The 14589-nt window shown below is 40.9% G+C and overlaps 1 protein-coding gene and 1 long non-coding RNA gene across 2 annotated transcripts in view; both read right to left on the bottom strand.

Annotated features, from left to right (window-relative positions):
- Positions 1 to 14589, bottom strand: part of xkr7b (XK, Kell blood group complex subunit-related family, member 7b) — a 125137-nt gene that overhangs the window by 103488 nt on the left and 7060 nt on the right. The window lies entirely within an intron of this gene.
- The window catches only part of LOC146494144 (uncharacterized), a 44707-nt gene that overhangs the window by 27354 nt on the left and 2764 nt on the right, over positions 1 to 14589 (bottom strand). Inside the window, exon 2 of the long non-coding RNA XR_014871538.1 lies at positions 1 to 14589. This exon is cut by the window's left edge and continues 27354 nt beyond it. This is a non-coding gene — a long non-coding RNA (uncharacterized LOC146494144).

Raw genomic sequence — 14589 nt, 5'->3', positions numbered from 1 at the left:
GCATCTGCGTTTCTGTTTAACAAAATGTATTATAATTATAATTACCCTCTTTTTCTTCCTTCCAAAAAACACATGTGCGTAAACATGCTTATATTTATGTTTATGAGAAACATCCAGCAGCTGCAGGAAATATGACTCTTATCTGTTTGGGGTAAAAAAAAAAACAGATAATCATGAGATCAAAGAAGGTCGACTCAGTTCTGAAATGTTAACTAATTTCACTAATTCTACATTTTGGTGCTTACCAGGGGAATTTCCAGCACTTTTCACTATATAACATAAAACCATAAAAAGTGCCTTAAATCTGCATTTTTTCTAGTGGCCAACAGGGGGCAACGCAAAAGACTCCTTCATACGACACACCAACTGTCTGCCATCTATAATCCAGTTTTGATATCTCTTCCCAGACGCCTTAACGCCCACTCACATCCTGGGCCATCTCACCTCAGGAAACCACATGATAGGGTGGGGCCAGGTTTCACAATGAATTCACCCGAAACCCTGGCTGATTGTGACCCACACCCGCTTTCACACCTTGGCTTATGTGATTAGAGGATCATCAGGGGTCCTTTTGTCCCACTTTGGGGGGACACTCCCACGAGGTTTAAATCTGGGACTCTCCACCATTTGACCTTAGAACTGAAGAAGCTTCTCAGATGAGAGGTGAAACGTCTTCAAGCTCCTTAGACTCCCTCATAACGTTTGGTTTCCAAACACCAAAACGCCAAGAGTCACAATGCTGAACTTGAGGTTTCATAACGGGTGACATCACTGTGGCTACATGCACCTCCACACTCATGTCTATGCTTTCATCATAGTCTGTACGCACGATCTGATATCGTCGTGTTGGTGTTGTTCCCAGATCATCATACTAAATGTTGTTCCAGGATCAACATTGCAAGTGACCAATCAGAATGTTGTGACGTCACACTTTTGCGACTTCGGGAAAAACCGCCGTAAAACCAAAAACTGTACTTAAGCGGCGAGAAACTGCCTCTGTCCGCCGATCAACGGACCCTCACACTAACCCTTAAATAAACGGTAAGCAGAATTGATATTGTCCTTGCAACATTGGGATTTCATAAATGCAGGAATGGCTTGGCCCGCAAAAGAATAACGTCACAACAAAACTGGATTATAGATTGGTCACTTGCAATGTTAAACCTGGAACAACATTTAGTATGATGATCTGGGAACAACACCAACACGACGACATCAGATCATCCAGTCTGTACATCAGGGGTGGGGAACTCCTCAAGGGCCAGTGTCCTGCAGATATCACCCTGTTTTGGGGTGTATTATATCACAACAACAGTCACTTCAAGGTTTATATTGTAAATATACTATAATTTACATAAAATATGGGAATTAATATATTACATGCAAACCACTCAACAAAACTGGAGGACTAACGTAGTTGATGGCCTGTTGGTGCAGGTAATATCATTAGTGTGATATTTGCACTAAAAAGGCTCCATAAGACACCAACACCGCAAACACCAATGAGAAGGTCCAGTTCAGTGACTTTAAGCTTTATTGCAGTTCTAGAGGGCGAGTCGTAAAAATTCACCCACGTCACTTGTCACAAAGGGGAAAATGGCCAAAGCTTTTTTTTGTCCGGGCCTGTAAATTATTCTGCTCTAATGGACGATATTTTTAACATGGGAGTATATAGGGGGACAGTTTTTGGCACTTATATGCTGGCTTCAGTTTTCAGCCCTGAGGTTTCCACTTCCATTTCATAGATTAAATGAAGCCCTAATGCCAAGTTTTTTTCTTTCTGGCTCTAAATGTTGACGCTAAATGTAAATTATTAGGTTCAATCTGAACATAATTCCAAGTGATAATGTTCCCTTTACTCCACATGTATATATCCTGTAACCCAGTGTGAAGCAGATTAAAGAAATTGCCTTTGAGATATATACTGTTTTAAGTGTTCACCAACAGAGTCCAAGCATTGGTCAGAAAGATTAAAGGCCGCTAAGCAAGGCTTGTTGATGCAGCCATAAAGCTCACAAGGGAGACGTGTACTCCCCAACAGTCGGGCTTAAACTGACTCAAACGATAAACCCTCCAGTGTCTTGCAAAAACAAGAAGAAAAAAAGATAAAATACAGTCTGCCTTTCCCAGTCTATCAGCCGATAAAGATCTAATTCAAACACTAAAGTGGAGATATTCTGGCTGAGCCGTTAATTTACAGCAAAAGGCTGTAAAACTAGATGAACTTTTGTGATCCCTGAGGAGAAACTGGGTCATTACAGCAGCTCTGGGGCTCAGAGCAAGCAGTGAGATGGTTCACTGTTCAGTAAGCTGAAAACTCTGCCCGCGACGTTATTACACTGAACTCTGCGGTCGATTCGCTCGTAAAGAATTGCAATAATGTGAATTTGACATCTGTTGTACCTATAAATCCTTATTTTGGTTGTTTTTCTTCTGACCAAAAATGTCAATAAATCCAGCAGTGAAATGATCATCCTGCTAGTTTGTCCCTACAATCTCAAATAACCCATCTACTTGTTCCTGAAACACATGCAGCAAACTGCAGTTCCTCATCTCGCCACTTGAGGAACGCTCCAAACATTAGTTGTTTCTTATGAACTTCAATATTAAAATGTAAACTTATTTACAGCCTGCTTGCAAACAATTAAGTTTCTACACCTAATGTATGGAGGTGGAGCATATTTATAACTCACAAATTTCATTAAGGCTTGAAGTTATTAAAGCGAAAGGCGTGACCGCTCTGAATGACAGGGGAATGCTGAAACAGGCTCTGGAGCTGGTATCTGTCTCACAGGCATCACCTCAGCCAGTTCCAGTCACTGAGCCGGAGCGCTTAATTGTGCTTATGGTCAATAATATGCAATTATCTGACAAAACATGGCTGGCTGTGTGGTTAATTAACAGCCTGTCCAAGAAATATGTGATCCAGTTTTGCTGAGTTCAATTTTATTTGTATTTCACTTAGCGCTAATTAGCAACTCTCCGTGTCTGTGAGATGCACTCGTAGAGTTTATGGATGCAGTGTGCTAAATAAGCCTCCCATTAGCTGCTAATTTAGCATTCCATGCTTTTGTCCAAATGTTGTCACTTCTGGGTTTGGGAATAATCACCAAAAATCTGAATATAGAGGCTTCAATTTGTGGTGTTCGGCTAAACAACTTGTAGGAAGCAGGCCCGTTGTGGTGATATGAACATGCTGTTGGCTGAAAGCTTGGGCTGAATTTTGGGAGAAATCTCTGGTTTGATTAAGGGATAGAAATAATTTGTTGGGGTTATTAAAGGTCATGAAAAACACCGCTTTACAATATTTAATACATGTTTGAACATTTCCTTCTCCAGGGTTCCAACTACTAAAGAAACTGCTGGACATTATGGACAATGCTGGGCATCCTCTGCACACGGCCATAAACAACCAGAAGAGTCTGTTCAGTGACAGGTTGCTTCTCCCAAAGACAAGAACCAACAGACTTAAAAACTCCTTTGTCCCACACGCCATCAGACTGTTTAACTCCTCTCTGGAGGGGAGAGGGAGGGGAAACAGGAGGACAAAGGAGGGGGGAACAACTAAGCTGTAGTGCCTCTTCACTTCACTGTGCAATTACCTTTTGTGCAATGCTTTTTGTTAATAGTTAACGGTGCAAAAGACTCCATGCTTGAAATGTGCAATTCACTTGTATTTTTATTTTTATTCCTATTTATTCTATTTATCCCCTTTGTATATTTTATCTATATATGTCTTTGTATATATATATATATATATATATATATATATATATATTCTGTAACTCTGTAACTTCTGTCGGTGCTGTGCTTTTTTGGAAACCAAATTTCCCAGAGGAACCCACCCGAGGGATTAATAAAGTTTTATCTTATCTTATCTTATCTTAGTAGAGACACTGGTGCACATTTTACATGCAGCTGTTTCAGTTTTAAAGCAAGTGGTTGGTTTAAAACTGAAATACTAGTTTTTTAGGACAGACCAAGCTCGACTATGCATGTTTCAACACTAACGACTACACAAAGTTAAGATTTAAAAAGGTTTTTTTAAAAATAAAAATCGGTTATTTTTCAGCATCTAAGAAATAAAAATCCACTGTATATCCATGCACTTCTGTGCAGTCTGATTCTTGCAAATTAAATGTTTCCATCAATGTTTTAAACTTGAGATTACAGACAAAAATAGAGGTTTTATTCGTTGAAGAAAGTACACTACCAGCCTGAATTTTCAGTGTGTTTTGGACACAAGTCTGGGTTTGCTTGGTTTAAAATTGATTTTCAACATTTTGGCTGTTTTCACTGATCATTTCCCTCGGCTATAAATCCATCATCTGCTTCTTCTGCAACCCTAACGTGGCATCTCCCTTCATCTGCTCAGTGCTTCTCGTGGCTTTGCAGGGTTACAGATGAACATGTTGCATGTCACAAATGTTCATCAAAAAAAGCCTGAACAACAAATAAATTAAGTGCAGCATGTGAGCTGCTGTTTGTAATTCCTTCGATATTTCCTCGCCGCTGCTGGGATGTCAGAACCCGTCAATAAGAGCGTGCAGGTTTGGTTTGAAAGTGAGGAGACGTTAGCTGGTTGCAGAATTAGTGGTGTAAATATATTTATATGAGAGATGGTATACAGTGTGTTTGTGAGCATGCTTTCATTTAACATCATGCATCCATACCTGCAGAGCACACGGTAACAGCATGCATCGCCGCAGCACGCGCTCACAGAGCATGCGCTAACTACATGCGCTGTCCCAGATATGCAAACACACTCGGAGGACGATTAGGGAGGGGTGAGAAACGTGTAAGATCTCGTGAACTTTAAATGCAACCCCTCGTCCAGCTTCTTCCCCCATCTGCGTGGATTTTAGGGGAACAATTAAAAGTTAAAGCAGAAACAGCGTGAAGAGAGAAAGGGAGGACTGCAAGTGACAGAGGGGGATCGGGTGACAGGGGCACCTATCAGGAAATGCAAGATCTCTTGACACATACATACACAGACACTGGAACTGTGATTGGCAGCTCCCTCAAGGGCTGTAGTGAATTATTCAGCACAGTGTGACGGACCGACAGACAGGAAAGCATACAGAGAGACAGAGCATCCGTCAGAGACGCGGACCGAGAGGGAGACGGACAGACAGGCACGCAGAAGGCTGTGGATCATCAAAACTTCCCTCCAGGCACATTTTTATTCATAATCAATAACTCTATTAAATTTTACATCAACCTACGCGCATTCATAGTCCTGGGACTCTAAATTCTTAAAGAAACATGTTTTGAAATTCGGTGCCTTCCTTCAGCTGCTGCTGACCACCGTGAAGAAAACCAGTTTGTGCATGCAGCCTGCAGTTATCACATCACAATCAACAGCAAAGTCCGGCCAATCAGCTCACAGTTTGCCGTGCATTAGCCCAGGACGATGTGTCTCATTTCAGTAAAGTCTTCTGGCTAGACTGCTGCAGCCTAATGACTTATACCTCGTATGGAAGTTTGTGCAGAAACGGGAAAAACAAATTATGATAAGTGCGTTTTTACATGATATAAACAGGAAAACTAAGCAGTAAATGCGCCGTCAGGCTGGATATCACAGTGTGGCTTTGGAGTTACAAACACAAGCAGCAAAGTTTATTTGTATAGCACAATTCAACAACAAGGTGATTCAAAGTGACATTAGAAACAAAAACAAATAAAAAGAATGATTTAAAATTGATTAAAACAAGCAAACTAACTAACTAACTAATTAACAAACAAACAAACAAAACAGTATATAAAATCAAAAATCAAAACAGATAAAATCAGTAGTAAGGAGCATAAAAGCTGAATGCAGCTTCTCCGTGTCTGGTTCTGACTCTGGGGACTGATAAAAGATAAAAGATAAAATTTAAACTGGTCGTTTATTGAAACGTATGATCAATTAAATAAAATACACGTGTTTTAATTTGTATCAGTTTTTGCTGTATCCAATATTTTCTTGAGTTTATTTCCTCACAGTTTATCTTAAACAAATAAAAACATATAAGCGGGTTAGCGTTGAAACACCACGCTGATGATGTCGAGGTCTGAAAAGCTCATGCACAGGGCTGTGCGATATGACCAAAATCTCATATCCCGATATAAGACATTTATCGTCCCGACAACGATATAAATCACAAAAATGTTACATTTTCTGTAGATTCTGTGAATCTCGGCCAGCTCGACTTGCGTGAAGTATTTACAGCTGCGCGTCGTGCGCCTGGAGTCGAGTGTTCTGACTGACGCATGTAGCCATACATAGACATAAGTTAAAACGACGCCATTTCCTTTGTCAGTATTTATTACACGGCGTGCTGCGAGGAAAAGCGTTTTCTAAGGTTTACTTTTAAGCACCTTTTTTGCTTCTCATCGATAAACACTCTGCATACTATTTAACGTGATTCATTTTATTTTGAAAAATCTCAACAGGCTCTTCAGCTTTATTGTGAAAGGTTTATGTGGAAAACAAGTGGACGGCGGAGCCACGTTGCTAACGACAACGCATAAAAGCAGTCGCTTGTCTGTCTGTCGTGTGGTTATTTTTAATTATAAGAGAAAGTGACAGTGACCATCAAAACGATTAAAAACATTGCTGTAAACAACACAAAACAAACGATAGACGTTTTATAGCGTTATATCGAACAGCCCTACTCATCTACAGTGTTGGGAAGGTTACTTTTAAAATGTATTCCATTACAGATTACAGAATACATCCCCTAAAATGTATTCTGTAACGTATTCCGTTACGTTACTCAATGAGAGTAACGTATTCTGAATACTTTGGATTACTTAATATATTATCATGCTGTTTCCAACTACATGAATGTACTATTGCTGTGATTTATTACTGTTACTGAAGGTCCGCGGCTCCGAACCGTAGTAAAGGGACCTCTGGCTAATACGGTGGGTTCTGTGTCGGGCTCGTAGCCGAAAACTAGCTTTACTTTGTTGTCTGGGTCAACTTTGCTAGCGAGAGACAGAGAGAGGCGTTGAAAGGCTGCTCCAACAGAACTTATTGTTTCAGAGGAAAACACGAACACGGTGTACAGTCGAGTCTTAATAGCTTACTTACAACTGGGCTCGTCAGGCGCTCTTCTTGGCTGCAGTGGTTATTATTATATTTACATGCTTCCAGCTCCCGTTTTTGCTGGATGACAGCTCGTACTTTTCCTTTTTCTCCCTCCCTCGCTCACAGACACATAACGTGTATGGCAGTCCATTCTCCCTGCAGCACGGACTACACTGCCCATGATGCTACATTCTTTAGAGCTATACCTGTAGCATTCTGCCTATTAGCTTAGCACAACAACAACAAAAAGGCCTCTCTCACCCAGGAAACACGCAGAGAGAGAGCGTCACCCTGTAACCATGGCAACCGTAACGCTGCCACCTGGAACAACAGAACGTAGCTGTCAAACAAAACCCAAACAGTCCTGACCCGCCACAATATGAAACAGGGAAGTACCGCCGTGTAATCCATTTATTTCAACAAAGTAACTGTATTCTAAATACCACCTTTTTAAACGGTAACTGTAACGGAATACAGTTACTCATATTTTGTATTTCAAATACGTAACGGCGGAACATGTATTCTGTTACTCCCCAACACTGCTCATCTAACATGAAACACTTGGTGTTAGAGGTTTAAGGTGTTTGGGGTCGACACTGTTTAGGACGTGATTTTTAGTGGAGCCCATATTTAAATTATGTCCTGAAATCAGCAGCTCACACTGGAGGATTAAAATCGCTCAGTTAGGTTCACTGACTAACCTAAACCATATTTTATGCAGATATTTTCCCGTAAAAACAGTGTCTGTGAATTTCATAGAAACAAACTGGCAAAATCAGGAAAATCTTTTACTCGAGGGTTTCGATCGTATTATCAGTAGAGAAACGTTCACTTGAGTTGAGCCACAGATCTGAGATCGAGATCGTGTTTCCAAATGTGTGGTTTGTACTTCTTAAAACACTCCTGTGCACGTTCTGATGCCAGAGACAAAACAGCTGCTTTAAAGGAGCCCTTTGACTTTTTCTAATTCTATCATTACGTCCATCTGTCGGGCTGCATTTCAGCCTGACTTTCATGGTTCTCTAGTTCGTTTCCCTACAGGCCGCTGGGTGCTGCAGGATCACGCCCTGAGGGCAAAAGAAAATGCAGAAAAGCTGTGAAAAAATAGAAATAATTCCAGCGCTGTCAGAGGAAATGACTTTACAGAGGAAACCCGGCGAAACCAGAGTAGAAAGCTAAAAGAGTAAAACAGAGCTCCAGCTGTCTAATCCATATGATATTTATGGCGACACAGGCTTAAATTTACATGACAGCACATTGTCTTAAATTGCCCGTCTCTCTCTGTCTCAGCAGAAATGAAAGAAACAGCTGCTATTTCTTGTTTACCATCCAACCAGCATATCAGAAGCTTCAACAACAGAAGAGCTATCACTTCAAGTCGTGTTCTTTTACTGGGTCAAGGAATAGCGAGACCTCAAAACTTCCTTTAAATCACAGATCAGACAAAGAAACTGAGACTGAACCTGAAAGACTCGCAGATGCGGAGAATCCTGAGAACCTTCAGGTTTTCTTGAAGTTAAATAAAAGATATTTTCTTTGAAACTGGTGTGAACATGCTGTCAAAACATACAGTAGTAAGTCAGAAAAATTCTTCTTATCACAGTTTAAATGAAGTTCATCTCGGCTGTGATTAAACACAGAAGCAGGAGGACAACATGCAGATGCGTGTTCTACAAATTATTATTGTTATTCATTCTTTTCTCTTTTTTTGTGCGTAATATTACTTCATGCAGTCGAGCTCAACCACAATCCCACTGCAAGATCTGACAGCAGCTTATTTTAATACCAGCTCACATCAGCTGAGCAGCTCCACTTAGGTCATCTCCTAAACATTCAGCTGTCCTGCTGTAAGCTGCTTTGCAACCCGCCTACATAATAGCTCCTGTTCATGACATGTCAGAAATGCCGTCATTGTCTGCAGTGAAAAGCTATTAAATTATATTAAATTAAATCATTATATTATTTATTTGGAACAAAAACCATATGTTCAATCAGCTCCATGAACATCTCTCATCTTTCAGCCCCAGTTTGCGCTCCTCTTAATTCCTCAGGGGTTTACGTTGAAAACAAATTCTCCACAGTGGACCAGTTTTAGCTCAAAAGCTCCCATTTTTGGAAAGATGAGTAGTGTAGGTTCCCACGCATTTATGCCAAGACAGATTGCGTGTGGAGGAAGAACACAGACCAGAAAGGACTCAGATGAAATCTTTTACGTCGTATATTATTTTTATTTTTTCCTCAGAGTTTATTAAGGCAGCCCTCCTAATTATTAATGGTGATTCATTGTAGCATTTCTTTTATTTTTATTATCCTTTTTCAAAGAAAACACCATCTGCAATTGATATACTGGTTGTTTTTATCATTCATTTGTTGCTGGCTGGCTAGCACCAGCACTTCCCATCCTTAGTTTCCTACCAACCAGATGACCGGGTCACTCTGTTCTCTTTGATTTGCTCCTGAAGTGAACTTCTGTCCAAGAGAGCTGATTATACCTCTAATATTTTCAATTTCATTTCATAACACAGCTATATATACATAGCAAACACATGCCTCTCACTGACCCTTTCTCAAAAGCTGAAAATCAGCCCCGTGTTTTGAAGAACTAAACCTTTTTAAAGATTAAACTTTTTCTGAGATCTCACCACCACCCACAGCAATATTTAAATATTTCTAGCTGTGAGCTATAAAAGAAATGAGGCTTTTCTTCTGTGGCACGACTACGACCATTTAAAGCCAATTTAAAAATCGGGCTGATTTTCTATACATGCTGACTCTCGTTATGATGCTTTGTCCAAGAACTGCGGTATTCTGCACACAGAGCAAAATCAAAACCTGCTTAGAATTTGAGTTTGTAGGAGGAATTATTACAACACTGGGCCTCAGCTGCGAATCAAAACTCACAACTGTGAAAGCAAAGATTGGAAGAGGAAGTGCTGCACCAACGCACGCTTCTTTAACCCTTTAAGACCTACCATAGAACCAAGTCCGCCAGAGCTTACTTTATATTTTTACATGTTGTAGAGCCATTTTTGGGAGCATTTCAAGTTGCTATACATCAATACAACTGTTATAGCCCGTATTTTAATAATATGTATGCATTAAGTCCATAGTAACTACATTAATTGCAAAAAAGTGCAATAAACTACAAAAAAGTTTAAAATCGTTTTTGTTTTTTTTTACATATATTTCTACTTGGAGAAATTTAAGAGGTTTATCCCTCAAAACTTTAAATACAAAAAAGTTGCAAAAAATAGTTTACAACAACAGGAAATTTATTTTGAGTGTCTTCATAGTTTTATTTTGGAGATACACCAATTTTTATATACTGCAGGAAAAACAAAAAACAATCCTATGATGCAAATTTGCAAAGAAAACAGCACCAAAATAAACTATTTCCAGCAGTGCAATTCGAGTTCTAAGCATCCCAGAAACTATTCAGAAAAGTCAAACATGACTTATAAAAACACCAGTATAGGCTTTTAAGGCCTGCAAGTAAAAAACTACATTTTCCGCGAAAATGACGTCACTTCCGGTTTCGGGCAGGAAATGGTCGGACATGCAATAGTTCCCGTTGACGTCTTTTTCAATGTGGGAAGTGTTACGAACAGCTGATCGGATCAGCAAAGCGTGTTTCTGGAATATTATGTTTTTGTTCCTGCAAGCGCTTTTTATGCAATTTTTGCAAAGCTATATGTGGAAGGAAACTGTGACCTTGCACAAGCTGATGGCATAAGATGTAAGTACAACTCCTCTGGTTTCATATGCAAAAAAAATGATTGCGCTAGCTTACGCAGTTACGGTTCTACAGGGATTTAAAAATAGTTATGCAAAACGGAGCGTGCTGCTCTGACCGGCTTTAAAGGGTTAAGAGGGTCGCCAAATTCGGCTCAGCAACAGCTCAGGTTTGGGGAAGATCGCTGATCGGCGTCGAAGGGCTTCGTTAAATAAGGCGATGTTAGGATAAACACTAAAAGAACAGGAGAACACGAAGCCTGAAACACTTTATCTGCTTCCACTTGTGTGAATGAAAGGTTGGCAAATAGCTTTGGGGTCTGAAAAATGCCAACTCATTTTTCCACAAGTGCACAGAAGGCCACAGATTAGAAAGCAAAAGACCCGACAGCTGGACCTGCTAACATCTTTTATTGACACTCTTCTTCTCTTGTTACCCTCTCCAACCAATGGGGGACTCCCTGAGTGACAGACCCTGAAATTAAAATGAAAAGTAAGAGCAATAATCACTGTGAGTCACTTCATTTGTGAATGAACAGTGAGGCAGCCCCTCCTCAAACGCTCACACACACAGATTTGAATGATTCAGCGTATTGAGCTACACTGCGGCTCACTCGGGCTGATTATCAGCTGTGTTCGTCCAGCCGTGGCCAGCAGTCACCTGAGCTGAGTGTCCATTTGGAAATGATTCAGTCGCTTCTCTCTAGGATTGATTGATCCGGTCTGGCACAGACAGGAACCGATTGGATCGTCCTAAAAAACTGCAAGGCTTGCTGACCACTGAAATCAAAGCTGGACCGGAGCTGATGCTTCGTCAGTCCGTCCACAAATGTCAAGGCTCCTCATGTCTGATGGTACCTTTTGAAACCGTCAACACTTAAAATATATCCTGCACTTTTCTCGATGACAGGTGCATAAGATCAGAAAGAAAATCGCAAATTCTCAGACATTCAACGAGCAAACTGCATATGAACAAACAGCAAATAACGCTCATCACACATTCATATATCTGTCATCTGCAGCTGTCCAGCTAAATTCGATCAGGAGACGTTAGAAACATCTCCTAATATGCATAAAAACTGCCACAATATAGCCCATAACCGAATATAAATGAGCAACCTCTGGTGCTGAAAGTGTCACTAACTGCAATTTCTTGAATGGCCACTTGGGGCAGGCTCCACGAGTGAGTCGATCTGTTTAACTTGTTTAAAAACAATTCTGGTCGCCTGTTTCCTGTATTGAGTTTAACTTGACTTGTCTCTGTCGCTACCCGATCCGTACCGGAAACCCGATCGGTACCCCGCATGCGCAAATCTTACGTCACTTCCTCTCTTTGCCAGCATTGCCACATTCAATATATTTGAATGATACGGTTAGCGCCCAGTTAGCTCCTAGCATTTCTCAACAGCTCTGCCTCCTTTTCGACTACCGGGACATTTAAACAATGGATAATCCGTATACAAACAAATTTATGCTTTTCTCCTCAACAGAGAGCATCCCCCAATTGAACAACAGCGCCGTAAAATAAGAAGAATGGCGCCTAATTACAGAGTTAATAATACAGACTTTGTAATATGTCACGTGAAGATTCATCAGCCAGATTAAGTGTTTACTGGCAATTGACAGTGATCATCATCATCACTATTCCAATCAATCCTCTCCACACAGACAAGCATAAACACACTCGACTATCACTAAATCAAATTTAACACACGTTTGTAATGACACTAATTCAGTTTACAATAGGGTTCATTCGCTCGGTCAGCAGGTGGCAGTATCCTCGAACACTGGGGTGTAAACTGCCATTAAACGAACAGAAGAAGAAGAAAACCGCTGCACATGCGCGGTACGGATCGGGTAGACCCGATTTGTACGGTCCGACTTTGCACATGTGCAGTAAGGATCGGGGAGTCCCGATCCGTAACTATCTTTTTATTTTTTGTTTTTGTCTACATTATATTAACTCTTTCATTATCGGAAACATTTTAAGAGATACTTATTATTCTTAACATCTTAACAGATACTCTGACCCATAACTATCGTAAAACGCTTCGACCGGAAGTAGACACCTTTCGCGCATGCAGGGTACCGATCGGGTTTCCGGTACGGATCGGGTAGTGACAGTCTCATTATCCCTGATTTGTACTCTGTGTGTTTCCCACCTGTTTTCCTGGCCTCACTGCCTTGTGTATTTATTGTCAGTGTCTCTCTTTGCCATGTGATCCCACTTTGCCGTGTGCTCCCCTGCTCTGTGTTCCTTGAATCCATGATTCCCAGTATTTAGTTTTCCTGGTCTCATTCCCGTGTGTGGGGTTTTTGGACGGCAATGAAGCTGCATTTTGAGTTGATGCCGTCTGCATGCTGCCTGCCACACAGCCCTCTGAGGGACGGGCAGATACTTTTTCATCAGCCTTCAGGCATTGTGAAATATACCAAAGGGAGTCCGATGTTAGGTTTTGGCAGTAAATGCCACTGACTGCAGTTATCAGGAAGATGACTGTTTCAGTCCTCTCGTAGCGTTCGCGATCAACTCCAAACATAAACCGAGTAAATTGTTGCAAAAATGTTTCACGTCTTTCCAGCTTCAGTAGGAAATCCCCTGAAGTTCTCAGAAAACCTTTTTAACCCCCAGATAAAGAAGTGTGACCTTGCTGCTTTCATCTGGATTTTAAATGTAGATGAGGGAAAAAAGAGAAACAGCCGAGTCTCCACTTTAGGAAGTGAGTCGACCTTGATTCCAAACCCGACGTGTCTTTCTACTGAAAGGCATTGTGGGTTCTGGTCCGGCACTTGTAGCTGTCAATAGCGGTCTGTATCTCTTAAGAAGGATTTTCCCCCACACAGTTGTCGAACACCACGGGTAAATGACAGCCTGACCTACACCTCATGTTTCAGGTCAATAAAAGCCTCTGCTTTAACCGTGCTGCTGCAAACATCTGCACAGTGAGATCAGGGACATTCAGGAAGACGTCTAAAACTGTCTTTCTATCAGTGTTTACACACATTTAGATGGATTCATCCTCTAACGACTGACAGTTAAACACAAAACGACACCAGTAAAGATAAAGGTCAGCAAAGCTGGGGATTGTTCTTTGATTGGGCTTCATAAAATAAAATCCTAAGAACCAGGTAGATGTTTTCTCATAACTTCTCACAGAAATTTCATTAAAGGTCAGTTTGAGGAAATTAAACCGACTCGTACAAAGAGTCCATATGCTGCTCGCTATCAACAGGCCGAATTTAAAACTATACACAGTAGAACACCTCAAAGTGTTGAGGGTTAAATAGAGATTAGTGATGCATTTGATACTTCTGACCGTCTGTCAACGTTACTAAATCTAATTTACGCAGCAGGGACTGAGAAACGCTTCGGCACCAAGATAATGATGAACTGTTGGATGGCTGTGATTGTTAGGGCAGCTTTTCCTCGAGACATGGAGCAGGTTTTCCACTAATTGGGATGTCGGATGTTCGATTTGCAGCTCCTGCAGGCAAAGTGACTTTGGGGAAGATACTGAACATCCCCCCCAAAAAAGTGCTCGTAGTAGTTGCGTAATAATATATGAACACCCCATTTTTATCTGACAGTTTCTCAACCACTAGTTTGTTTAGCCTTTAACGGGACACTGTTATCTTTATCCTTATATGCTGCCGTTGTGATGTGTAGTGAGAGCGGGGACCAGGAACAAGAGAACCTGGAGAGGTGGAGGTGTGGACTGGACAAAAGAAGAAGGCCCGCTGTGACGGTTCAGAGAAGGTGGTGCTTAAAAAAAGATTCAGGA

Source organism: Neolamprologus multifasciatus, chromosome 20 (genome assembly GCF_963576455.1).
Source record: "Neolamprologus multifasciatus chromosome 20, fNeoMul1.2, whole genome shotgun sequence".
Lineage (NCBI taxonomy): Eukaryota > Metazoa > Chordata > Actinopteri > Cichliformes > Cichlidae > Neolamprologus > Neolamprologus multifasciatus.
The sequence above is the reverse complement of the archived record's forward strand: the minus strand, read 5'-3'. Positions and strand labels throughout refer to the sequence as shown.